Here is a 12,460-nt window from a genome sequence, read left to right as displayed (position 1 = left end):
AGATACAAAACAAACCAGAAAAGAAAATATACCCAATGCTGTACTTTGTAGGATTAATAGGCATTTTTTCAGAACAAGCAAGTTCAAGAATGGACAAACCTACCTCCATGTCCAGAGATGATCAAAAAGGCAGTAAAATCATCTCCCCTCTAAAAAGCTGACCAGCACAGAATTTAAGTCACCCAAGGCAATACCCTGAAATGTGCCAACAAGTGGGAATACTTATGCTTCAACTGTACTTCCCTGACTGTGAATTATCAACTTCACCATCCTCAGAACTGCAGCTGTTTAGTCAATTCCAGGTACAATTTGCAAAAACAACCCTAAAATGTTATGAGCTGGCAAACCACACATGTTTAATTAAGAGTAGTTTTACTGGACCCATTTCCCCCTGGTTTGCTTTCACAGCTGCAGCACTGACAGGAAACTTAAAGTCATTTTTCTTCCCTGAGAAGTTGCAAATACACAAGTGATGAAACAAACTGCATTTTGTAATACAAAATAGAGGTCCTGCAAACTAAATGAACTGGGCTTTGGGGCTTTTGCTTAACTTCTTTATGCTTCTGAGTAAATGCAGTGCAATCTAAAATCCAGTATTCATCCTTTCAGAAGCAGTTAATTGTAATTTTCACAGTACTAACATAACTTCTACATGGCCATGAGGATAAAAGAAATTCCGTTGATTGTATGCTACAGTAACCAAGAAAGAACCACAAAACAGCATTAATGCATAGTGCCTATAGCATGTCTATTCTATCTTACACAAAAAATTGGTGAAGGGACTAAAGCAGAGTGTCACACGGTCTAGAAACTTGTTTTTAAAAAAGGGGGGGGAGAAAGAATATATGCCACAATACTCAAAAAATAGTAGTGAATGGGCACATCAACAATTCCCCCAGAAGCTCCACCCTCCAAAGCCAAAACTAAATCTGAGTATCTCTCCTCTTCCAACAATATTCCTTAAATGTAACCCAGTTACATCTTCCACACAGAAAATCACTGCATTATGTCCATTGGTATGCATTGCAAAACAGGTGTCAGAACATGTCCCAATGGTCCCTTATGTTCTACATGGACTGCTGAGCAATTAAAAGGCTTGGTACTATCTATGCAAGATAAAATGCTGTGTTTGCTGTAGATGCCAACTCTGTAAGTAACAGGACACACACAAAAAGTCTTACTCTAGTTTTCTGGGTGGATTTCATTTACTCAGACAAGTACGAACATCTACTGCAATCAAATGTTTAACAGAAATCCCCCTGCTCGTTTGCAGGTCCTTCTCCAACAAAGTTTGAGGTTGAAAGGCCTCTTAGGAAGAGCTGAAACAAAGAGGCACGGCCTGCCAGAAAGGGGGAGGGGGTGTGTGATGGAAGGGGGTCAAGAGTTTCGATATTTGAAGTAGACTCCATCTCCCAAAGCCTGCTGTCACAGTTACACCAGTCCAGAGAGGGTCTGCTAAAGATGCACTGATCATAAAGACTGCGTCTGGTCTTCCCAGGGATGGCACTGCAACCAAAGTAGAGCCATTCTGACCATGAGCAGCACTGCTGGATTAAGACCATAAAAACCTTTTTTGAATTCTGGGCTCCAGGAATGAGATAAGACTCTCACAAGTAAGAGAAATGAGTGAGAGCAGCTGTAAGTGAACCAGAGCCAGGAATAAAAATAGGAAGCAGAGTTCTTTGTCACATCCCTGCCCATCCTGCAGACTGCCTGGGCTCTCTGTCTGGTACCACACTGGGAGTGGGGAAACACAGTGACCCTTCTCACTTCTCCCATGACTGCAAGACAAATTCACAACTTACTAAAAGTAAAATGAACTGACATAATTGAATTCCTTCTGCCGTGCAACACCATTTTTCAATGCTGACAAGAAAAAACTGAAAATAATCCAAGCCCTAGGTATCAGAAATTCATTCCAATTTATCAGTAAAATGAAGGACTTATTAAACTGCCCTAAAAAAACCTGCCCCTAAACAAAAACAGGGAGGAAAAAGAAAGTCCGATTCAGCTATTCACCAATCCTCTCTGAAACTTACTCCTGATGATCCAAGTGAAAGAGGCCACACTAGCACACACATATCCCCTAAGCAGTGAGTGCTCCAGATTGCAAAGCATGTTCCAAAATACTGAGGGGTGGGTGAGATAGAATGTAAATTAATTTTTAAAACCCCAAGTAATTTCTGTGATCTTTTTTTTCACTGAAGTAGGATTTACAAAATCTTCTGGCAAGTGTAAACCCGTGACTAAATTTAGAGAGTATGTTTAAACGGACTAAAAACATACAAATGCTTTTGTTGCAAGGAATCTATTTTGTAAAATAACATAATTTTAAATTCTAATGTAAAAGCTTTCATGTAAGAAAAGCTGTGTTGCAAAAGACACAAATAAATTACCAGTACACCGGAATGTGCAATGGTACTCTTGTTATACAGCGTGAGGGAGTTCTGAAAACCTTGTCAAACTTCATTAAGAGGAATGTTATGCTTATTCAAAATTACTAAAACATTCCAGGCTTTTTTGACTGTCCTATGCAATAAAGCAAACCTATTAGCAGCCCATTATAGCTGAGATGGCAAGAATTTGCTAATAGTTTCATGCTGATTAAGCAACAGGCAGTAAGCGGTGCCCTGTGCAGCGAGCACAGCCCTCCCCCGTGCTGCTGAATTACAACTCCGTGCTCAGCATTCAGCGGATCAGCTGGAGCCACCATCCTTTAGAGAACGTTCTCACTGGAACTGCAAGTGCAATAAAGTATGGCAGCACTGTCTGCCAGGCTCTCAGGGGGGAAAAGTGCTTTAAAGGACATGTACGTTTGCTTGAGTATATAGTAATGCTCCACACATGAAGCTGTTCTTGCAAGCTGACAGAAAGCTGGTGCTCATCTGCAGAAAACACAGGTGGAATGGAAGCTGAACTTTCTGGGAGGCTCAAGAGAACAATTAATTAATAATTAATGTATTTTGAATTACTGGATACACCAATACTTTGCTGTTGATTTCTATGTTGTTTTCCAGTGAGATTTCCACTGAGCTCACATAAAAAGGTGAATTATGCAACTGCAGGCATTGTAGGAGCCCTGGATTCCAGGTCCCACGGGGGTCTGTAGAGTAACAGTGCTGAAAGCTGACCAGTCCACTGCCCAGAGAGCCTTCTGCAACACTGCAGGCAGCATCAGCTTATTCTGCTGGATGACTCTGAAGATTCTGCTGTTCAGCCACATTTAGTACAACAGCTATATTAAAGATAAAAAGCTTATTGGGAAAATTTAAGAGCCTGAATAGGCTTCAGGCTCACATTGCTCCAAATGCTTTTGTCTTCACAAGAGCAGTAATTGAGTACGGAGGGTGATTAGCTCTATCTCCCAAATAACACTTACTGGAAGCTTGGCTGTGCATTTCAGATTGCCACTGAAATGGGGATTAGAGGACAGGCAAACGATCTGGCACAGCAACAGTACAGAAATCATAACAAAACCTCCAGTGAAGCCTCAAGATGAGCCTCGCAGCCATAAATCCCCTCAGAGGAATGCAGGGAAATGCTAAACTGCTAAACTCTGCTAAGAACACATACTCTCCATTTTAGCATATAGATTCGTGTATTTTGAGCAGAAAATGAAGGTTTATGCCTCCTGTTGCCACAGCAGTGCAGAGCTTTGGGCCATACTGGCTGGCATACCATGACAAAATGCATCTGGTAGCTGCAAGAAGTTACAAGTATCAATTTTTTAAAAAGTCACTTGTCATAAATCATGCCTTTATTGATACGCTTAGCATAATGCATTAATATGAGATCCTTCAACATGAAGAAGATTCAGACCAAGAAGCTGCTTGATATCGTTTTGATGGCTTTTCATAGGCTTCTTTCTCCACATAAACCTTCCTTCAATACAGACTGAAGCTTAGAGATTACACAAAAGCCATTTTTCCCACACTATTCAAAATTTTTAACATATTTAAACAATTTCAGCTAACAAGCAATCTTTTAAATGGTTAAATTAAAATTAAGACGGCATGTTCTCACTCATTTATCTTATTATTAAAATAGATAATCTAAAATTCCCTTATTTTAGAAATCTAAATTAATTTTCACCTGGCAGATTTCAAAAAATGGTCACCATATTAGACTTTCTTGTCTTTAAAACCCACTAGTCTCTTTATTAAATCTGTATTCAGACCCAGTATCCTCTCACATGTTTACTGTGTAACACTGAATATAATTAGTGGGTTCTATGACAGACAGCAAGGCTTTTTTTACAAGGTGCAAGACAAAGTCACTGTATAAGGACTTAAAGAGGAGATTACAATTCCATTTTCAAAGGAGTATTTGGTGGTTTAGGACACTGCATTTCTTTGGAATCCTCCCTGTCTCCCAGTATATTGGAATGGGACACGCAATTTGCTCCATTTGCCTGAAGCAAACAAACCTTAAGGCAAAAAGCAATAGGTGGGAAAAATACTTAACATTAAAATGAACATATTTTTTGTTTTTCCAGTACTTTGCATGTGTTTTGTGTTTAAAACTCCTCTGACCAGGAAAAATACCTCTGATTTTGGCATTTATGGAAATGAAGTTCACAGCTCCACTAGAGAGAATTTTAAAATTAATTCCCATTATAAGCTGGGCTCTTAACAAGCTCTTTATATATTGTCACCTCCAGTATACATAAGCACTCAGCTGTTTAGCTTGCGTGTTGAAGTTTCTAAATAAACCATAAAAATCCCACATATATTGGCATCTGTCACTTATACTGGAGGGGAGAGAGATATAAAGAATTAAGACAAAATGTCACAAGGCCTTCTAAATTCCCAAGACACTGCCTCTATTCTCAAGACAATGTACGTGCTGCAGCACACAAGCAAAACTCTGAGGTTTTGTTAGGCTGCTTGAACCCCTCAGTCTCATGTATTTTAATGACTTGGGACAAAGAACGCCTCCTATTACATCACGTATAACATTTCTTTCTGCTAATGAAGGATAACGTAGAAAGCCAAGTCTCTTGCCAGAGAAGACATACAGAGAACATTAGGTCAAGAATTCCGTTTAAAATTTTGCCTTAAAAGACATAATAGGATGAGCAAAATAAGCGTTACCAGTTAGCATATTTATATAGTTATATGAGGTGTTTCAAATTTTGAGCAGAGCAGGAATATTTCCCTCAGTAGCTGTTTAAGACCACACAAAAAGAAGCCTGAACCTAATTATGCCATGGTGTTTCTAAGATATTTTTAATTTTCAGCTTTTAACTGAGCTAGAACAGGCTGTGATCACTCCAGTTTTAACACTGGGATTCTGCTTTGCAAAAGTATACTGAATAGCAGGAAGACCATTTTTAGGAATATATTCAACCCTCTGTGCCTAACTTAAAGAAGTTAAAGATTTTTTTAATATCAACTTTGAGGGCTTTTTAAAATGCTAAAGCCAAGTACACAACTGTACAGACTTTTCTTAAAATTCCCAAAATACTCAGCAATAGACTACATGTGCTGCTTACAGCAGAATTAAGTAAAGCAATAAAACTCTCATGGGAACCTCAACCAGGTTACATCTTTTTTTCTCTCTACAACTACTGAAAATAGAAGTATTTGTTGTTTGACTGTATTTCTTGGTCTGTTTCTCTCTACTTGCAGACAGTTTGTTGGCACCCAGTGTCAGGACAGAAAGCATGAAACACTCAGCCATGCATTTCTGCAGTTTTTCTTCCCCTTTATTTTCCTTACACTAGCAAGAATGTGTTTCATTTCCAATAACAGCTATTTCTGCAAATCAGTATCTAGAAAGAGAAGTATACCTTTTTCATTGAATTTTGTGTTTCAACATGAAAATGTTAAAATAACTCTGCAACTTCCACTTTACTTCAATGAATATAAATCAGCGATTTTTGTTTCAGATGGCAGTTAAGAAGATCTAAAAAGAGTCAGTACTTGTGGAATTTATTTACTTTATAATTCTGAGGCTGCACTCAAGCAGATCCATCCATACCAAGGACAACACAGAAGGCTGGCTCGGGGCTCAAATCACCATTTAACACAATACTTTGAGCAGCAAAGCAGCAGTTTAGGGATAGACAGTAATGACATGAGAGCAGGTTAAGCACACACAATTCCTGAGACCATCTATGGGCACAGAATTTAAATACAGCCCCTCAAGCTACTTTCCTCAGAAAACTGATTGCAAAGAAAGAATTTGTCAGTGTAGCACCATCTCAGCACAACATTCACTTCAATTGTTTTTATAAACAGCACACCAAAGACCTGCAGCAGCTGGAAAGAGCTGTTCTACAGCCCTCACAATGCTGCACAGGGAATCATCACTTCTTAGGTTTGGACACAATCTGCTGAGGCTTTAAAGATTTACAAAACAAGAAAAGAAGAAAAAGAATTTAGAGCTAGATTTTTAGCATAACACTGAGGATTTGGAGACCACAAGCCTAAGTACATATCTAAGTTTTGCTCAAATGATAGTTACAGTAGCAACTTATGAACTAGCAAAAAGCAAAAATGGATGCAGTACAGTCTTTATATAAATAATTAACTGAAAAGTAAGCAAAACTTAAAAATAAAATTTACACCTTGGTGGAACACAACACACAACCTTGTGAAACACCAAGACAGGGCTCTCTTTGAGACTGAAGCATGAAAAGAAAAACTATCTCAAGTTGAGCATCCCTCACCCTGTGTCTCCTCAGGCAGCCACGTAAGCACGACCCTTCAGGCTGGCAAAGGCAGGAAGAATGAAAGCAATACATCTCATATATACAGAGAGCATGGGCATATAGGTATACACACACACAGTCCCCCGTGCCTAAAGCACCACGCAGTTATGCATGACAAACACCTATTAGCTTTTCCAGTTGGATGAAGCTGCCCAAGAATTGATAAGGATAGTGCCCAAGCATGTTGATAGATCTTCAGTGGTGGGAGCTGGGGGAAGGAGGGAAGCACCTGCATTCAATTTCAGTAGGAAAAACAGTCAAATCAAAGTCACTCAAGAACTTAATTTACTGTTCAAACACTTTAGTACAGGATAAAGCTTCTTCTAAATACTTAAAAGACAAACAATAGTTATGTGCAACAGTGTAACATTCTGTTGTACCATTAATCATTTTCCAAACAATATCCTGGTGATCTTTCAAGCTCTCTAGAAAACAAATGAGCATGCAATATTACTAGACATGTTTGTTGAACAACCAGCTGAGAGTCCAGAAAGTTTGCTAACTGTATTTCTGTTTTTATCAGACATAACATTTTATTACAGTATTGCATAAGCACACTTGTTGCCCGAGTCCCATCACATCAGTGACAGTAAAAAGGCAACTGTGTCCTCGAGTCCTTCACATCTGCTGACTTTGCACTAGACTGTGACTACCCAGGCTGCCATCAAGGAGCTCCTTACAGGTAGTGACACACTCGTCACAACACTGCCCAGGCCAGCACCACCACCTCCCTGCAGCCCTGGAAATAAATATTTGTAGAGCCAGGTGGTGACTAGAGCAGCAAAGTGATTCAGCTGAACAACAGTCCACAAAAGCAAAAGACGGCAACTGTGTACACTACACATCAGCAGAAAACAGACATAAAACTCTGCTCTTCAGCACTGCATTTAAACAAAATACAAGGAAGTTACTTAATTTAACTAGATGATCTAAAGATCATCCAGAAGCCTTAGGTAAACTATTTTAAAAGGGAATAATTAAAACTACAGTATTTAAATTCAAAATGCAATACGTAATTTCAGATTTAAAATAGGAGTCCAAGTTTCTAATCATGATTTTGATTATAAGCAGAAGGTGAAGCCAGATAATTTAACATCAAAACTCAACATAAGCAATAACCTAAATTCATTCAGACAGCTCCCCAACTTCTAGCTTTCATTTACAAAACTTATCAGATGGAAAACTAGAATGTATTAAAATACAGACTCTAAACACCTATGCCAGTCTTTACACCATTATACACAAGCTCCAAATCTCTGTCAAAAGAGTTTACAAAGATAGGACAAACTATCAAAAGATGGGGGGAAAATATACCAAAATTACCTCTTTTTCAAGATGAGAGGGGCCAGGAACTGCATGTTATTTAGAATACAGAGACACCATGAAATTTGCATTCTGCATTTTCATTCTGCACCATTTCCCATTACTGACATTCTCTGTGCTTGTTTGAATGCCTCTCTGCACTAACCTAGCACTTTCATACCTACCAGAACAGAACTACAATCTACTAGAAATCTGTCTTTCCCAAGAACTAGATCAGAAGACCTTTTAAGATAGGCAAAATTCAAAATTGATACAAATATTCTAACAGTATGTTGTCCAGTTACTCATGATCACAGAAGTCATTTGAAAATCCTCAGTTCTTACTATCATGAACGACTGTTTTGTCCAGAAGTATCGTCCTTAGCTTTAGAACAAACTCCACATAACAGCAAAAGCCATTTGTCTCTACCATTTTTAAATCAAACATACCTGGCAAGGCATGTCAGAGACAGATCAGCTGTTTGGGTACTAGATATGCACAGATTTTGCTTGCTTTTTTTTTAAGCACAAATGTCTACTATTCCAGAGAGCTGGCCGAAAAAAAAGGAAAAAAGCGTTTTGCATTTTATTCTACAGAGTCACACGTTCCCTGATGTTTTGTCACACTGCTGTGAAACAAATGATACTTTCTTTAGGATTCTACAGCATAACAGCACCTTTGTTCTATAGGCAAGCCCTGCAATATTAAACAACTGCCTAGATTGTAACCAGGTAAAGACATAGCAAAAGCAATTGTTTGTACCCAGAGCTACGTGAGAGAACAAGATATGACCAAATAGTCTCAAAACAGTCTCAAGCAGAATTTTACCTATTACAGTCCTTTCTGTGTCTGGTGGTTCCCTACTTCAAATGACAGAAGCACTGCCAATGAGAAAAAGGAAGTCCCCAGTATCTCCAGCTGCTTTCAACTTAGGGAGCAGGGAGACAAAACTCCCATTCCTTTTCCTAGGGCTGCATTCCTGTTAAAGCATTTACTCCACCATCCCTAAAAACTCTGTCATCGCCCTGCTGAGGCTGGCACTTGGCACAAATTCAAAAGAAAAGGCAGGTGGGGTAGCATGCACCAAAACTCACAATTCCACAGTAGAATTTACACTTTTCTAGGTAAAAACAGAAAAATCAATTCCATATTATGACTAGTATTCCTTACACAGGGCAGCTTGAGCTTCATTTGCACTAGGAAGTTATTCTACCAGGATAAAAGCCAAAGGTTTATTAATTTAAATCAGTGCCTTCAAAGTTCCATTTCATCATTTTCTGCATGAAATTAGGGTGAATAGGGGTGCAAGAGTCAAAAGACTGTGTTGGCACTTGCAGAATTTTGACAGTGCACTGGATGTTTGTTTCAAGTCTGAAAGCACAACACAAAGCTGCATGTACCAAGCAGATCTGCAGCTTACTCAGCCGAGCATTCCAACACCAGTATTAGAACAAGCCAGTCAACTAAAACCAACTTGTCTCACAGGTCGTGATTTTCTGACAACTGCCTCACACAGATAACACTGGTGCTTGCTGTTTGCTTTTTTTAAGGAAGCTCAATCTGATTTGCAGCAGGGATGGGCAGAGCAGCATATGGGATATGGGCTGTAGGCAGCGTTAGGGGCACACAAGGGCTGCTCATTTTAGGGCACCTAAATCCAGATTTACTCACCTGGACTGAGAGGGAGAACTATCAGCAACCTGATTTACATATTAAAACTACAGAGGCTGAGATGATCACAAACAGCAGCACTGTAAAGTGAAACTATCCAGACCTGTCAACACTGTGTAGGGAAAAAAAAAACCCACGTACACAAAACCAGCCAGGAAAAATATTCCCTAATATTACCTGTCCAGAACCCTTGACTTATTAATGTAATTTAGCAAACATTTCAAGCTGTTTACAATGCTCTAGCAGCAGTTACCAAAATCACAGAAAAAAAAATTAATGTTTTATAAAACTCCTTAAATTATAAAGCTTTTAGTTCCTTGTCATTGAAAGCAATTCACCTCATTATAATGTGCATATTATTTCAGCATTTAACATCATTAGAATAACAAATGCTGTTTTTGAGAAGGTAAGAGACTAAAGGATGGTACTTAAAACATAATTCAAACTACTACATTACACATATCACCATGAATCTGCAAACATGCTCAGTTTTATTAAGAAAAAAAATCTTGCATGCTTCCTTCATATTGTCAAATTACTTATGTTTTGGACAAATGAATGAAATTTTAAAAACAGCATGAAATTTCTTATCATAGAAACAAACTGATTCTGTACCCCACAAAACACTGATAGCCATTTATTAAAGAGGTTTAATGTTTGACCAGCAAGGCAGTCTAACACTAAAAATCTGCCACTAGTCTTTTAACTAAGTGACAAAGTCAAGAACGCCAAGACCTCCAGAAGATAAGCTGACATCCACAGAAACAGAAAATATTTTATTTTCCTGACTAAAAAGTTACTGCAATCACACAGGAATTGCAAAGGCAAGACAGAAAGAGCTCTTTAAGATATTTACTACTCAGAATTAATCAAAGCAAAACAGCCATCCTAGTGATAATCCCCTTTAGTGCTTCACAGTTTATGCAATAGTCAATTACTAAAGAGGATGAAAGACAGAACAATCTTTGCAAATAGGTCACTGTCTATATTTATAATGATTAAAACCAACCTGTTGCTAAAAGTAACTTTTAATAAGCATAAAAAGTAACATTTAGACAGTGCCATGTATTTACTCTTAAATACATTCTGTGTCTCCTATGACAAAAGAGGTAACATGCATCAAAAACAAAGTTATTTCCCATAGGTTATCCATTAGCATTGCCAAAAGCAGATTTTAATTGCTGTCTGCAATTTTATCATAAAGCATCATCCTCAGAGATATCACCTAAACATTCTTGACATGATCTCTGAACTTATCCAACTCTCTCCCTGTCTGTATATCTTCTCTCTCAAAACTTGGTAGGAAAGCAAGCATTGCCCAGGGTGGTTTTTAAAGACTTTTAATGTCTTCTTTTCCTTCAGCTTTTCCTGCCTGTTTAGGCATGCCTGAACGTGTAAGCGCTTTTTTTTACTTCAGAACAATTACCCAGGTCTCTGCTTCTAATGCATACTGCTCAGACATCCCATCTGCTTCTTTCAAGTACTGTCCATATCTCTTAAAGAACCACTCTTTCAGAACTCTCCTTCCCCACATCCTTGGCCTTCCTGAGGAATATTTTTGCCCTTTTCCTTGGGATCAGGACATGATACCTGACACCATTTTCTTAAAATTGTATTGAACTTCATTGATTCTCACAGCTTTGAGTGCCACCATTGTCTCAGTGATTCTTACACCCCCAGCTGTGCATTCACTCAAACCATTTCATTCAGGTCCAGTTCGACCTGCAGTTACTGTCAACACCAGAGATTTACATCTGGTCAAACTGAAGCTTGTTTCCTCTCAAGCTCTACTTCCTCTCATTACCTCCAGCCTCCCACAGTTCAAGTCCATAAAATAATGTATGGTTCTTACAATGCCTTATCCACCAGAGCGGCAACCAACAGTTGTTATTTCTTTGCATACAATGTCAAGAATGTTCATTATCCAGTCCTGATGTTTCTCTCGACCAAACCCCTTGCTACATCTTCATTAGCAAATACTTCTGCTCACACTGCCCACTCTCTATCCTCCACATATTTCATCTGCTAAAAAATCCTTCCTTTATGCATTACTTTGGAGGCTCTGGATCTTCCAGTATTTCTACAGCCAGCAAACCTATGACTTCAAGACTTACAGTTGCAGAACCAGCACTTCATTACTGGAAAGAAGGAGGAGGATAATCTTCAGGGAATAATGTAACCACTTAGAAAGAACTCACAAGAGAAGCATTCCTCTGTATCTCATATATTTGTACTCAAGGGCAGTGAAAATACACTGAAGGTCGGGCTAAAGATGAATGCTATCACCTCAGCACCACCAAAAATTACTTACATGAGGGCATTAAGGTAATTCTAGCTTCTAATCTTACAAATTTAAGAGAAAACACCTGTAGCTTAGAGTTTATTATAATGCAGACTGCATAAAACTGAACTCCACAGCAGGCAGGGGAGGGAGAAGCAGTCAGTCTTGTGAAGTGAAATCCTGTTTGTGCGTGAAAGCCAGGAACTTGATGTTCTCACTACAGACTAAGAGCAATAAAAACAGCTTTCTGAGCCATTAATTTCTACACAGCTGATTTCTACTAAACAATGCTCATTATTGAAAGAATTCTAAAAAAACTGCCAAGCTGTTCCAGTGAGAAGGCTGGCACTCTGAACATCCAGACTGAGCTAACGGTGACATCAGTTCTACCACTGCTTTAATCCCCACGGCTACTAAATGTCAAACATTTTCATTGTATTTAAAGAGCTTGCAATTATGCACCATGAGATTAAGTTACAAAATAAGGCAA

General features: G+C 38.7%; 1 protein-coding gene across 7 annotated transcripts in view; it reads right to left on the bottom strand.

Annotated features, from left to right (window-relative positions):
• Positions 1-12,460, bottom strand: part of ARHGAP12 (Rho GTPase activating protein 12) — a 74,729-nt gene that overhangs the window by 53,786 nt on the left and 8,483 nt on the right. The gene's annotated exons all lie outside the window — the stretch shown is intronic.

Source organism: Passer domesticus, chromosome 1 (genome assembly GCF_036417665.1).
Source record: "Passer domesticus isolate bPasDom1 chromosome 1, bPasDom1.hap1, whole genome shotgun sequence".
Lineage (NCBI taxonomy): Eukaryota > Metazoa > Chordata > Aves > Passeriformes > Passeridae > Passer > Passer domesticus.
This window is presented reverse-complemented; position numbering and strand designations above follow the sequence as displayed.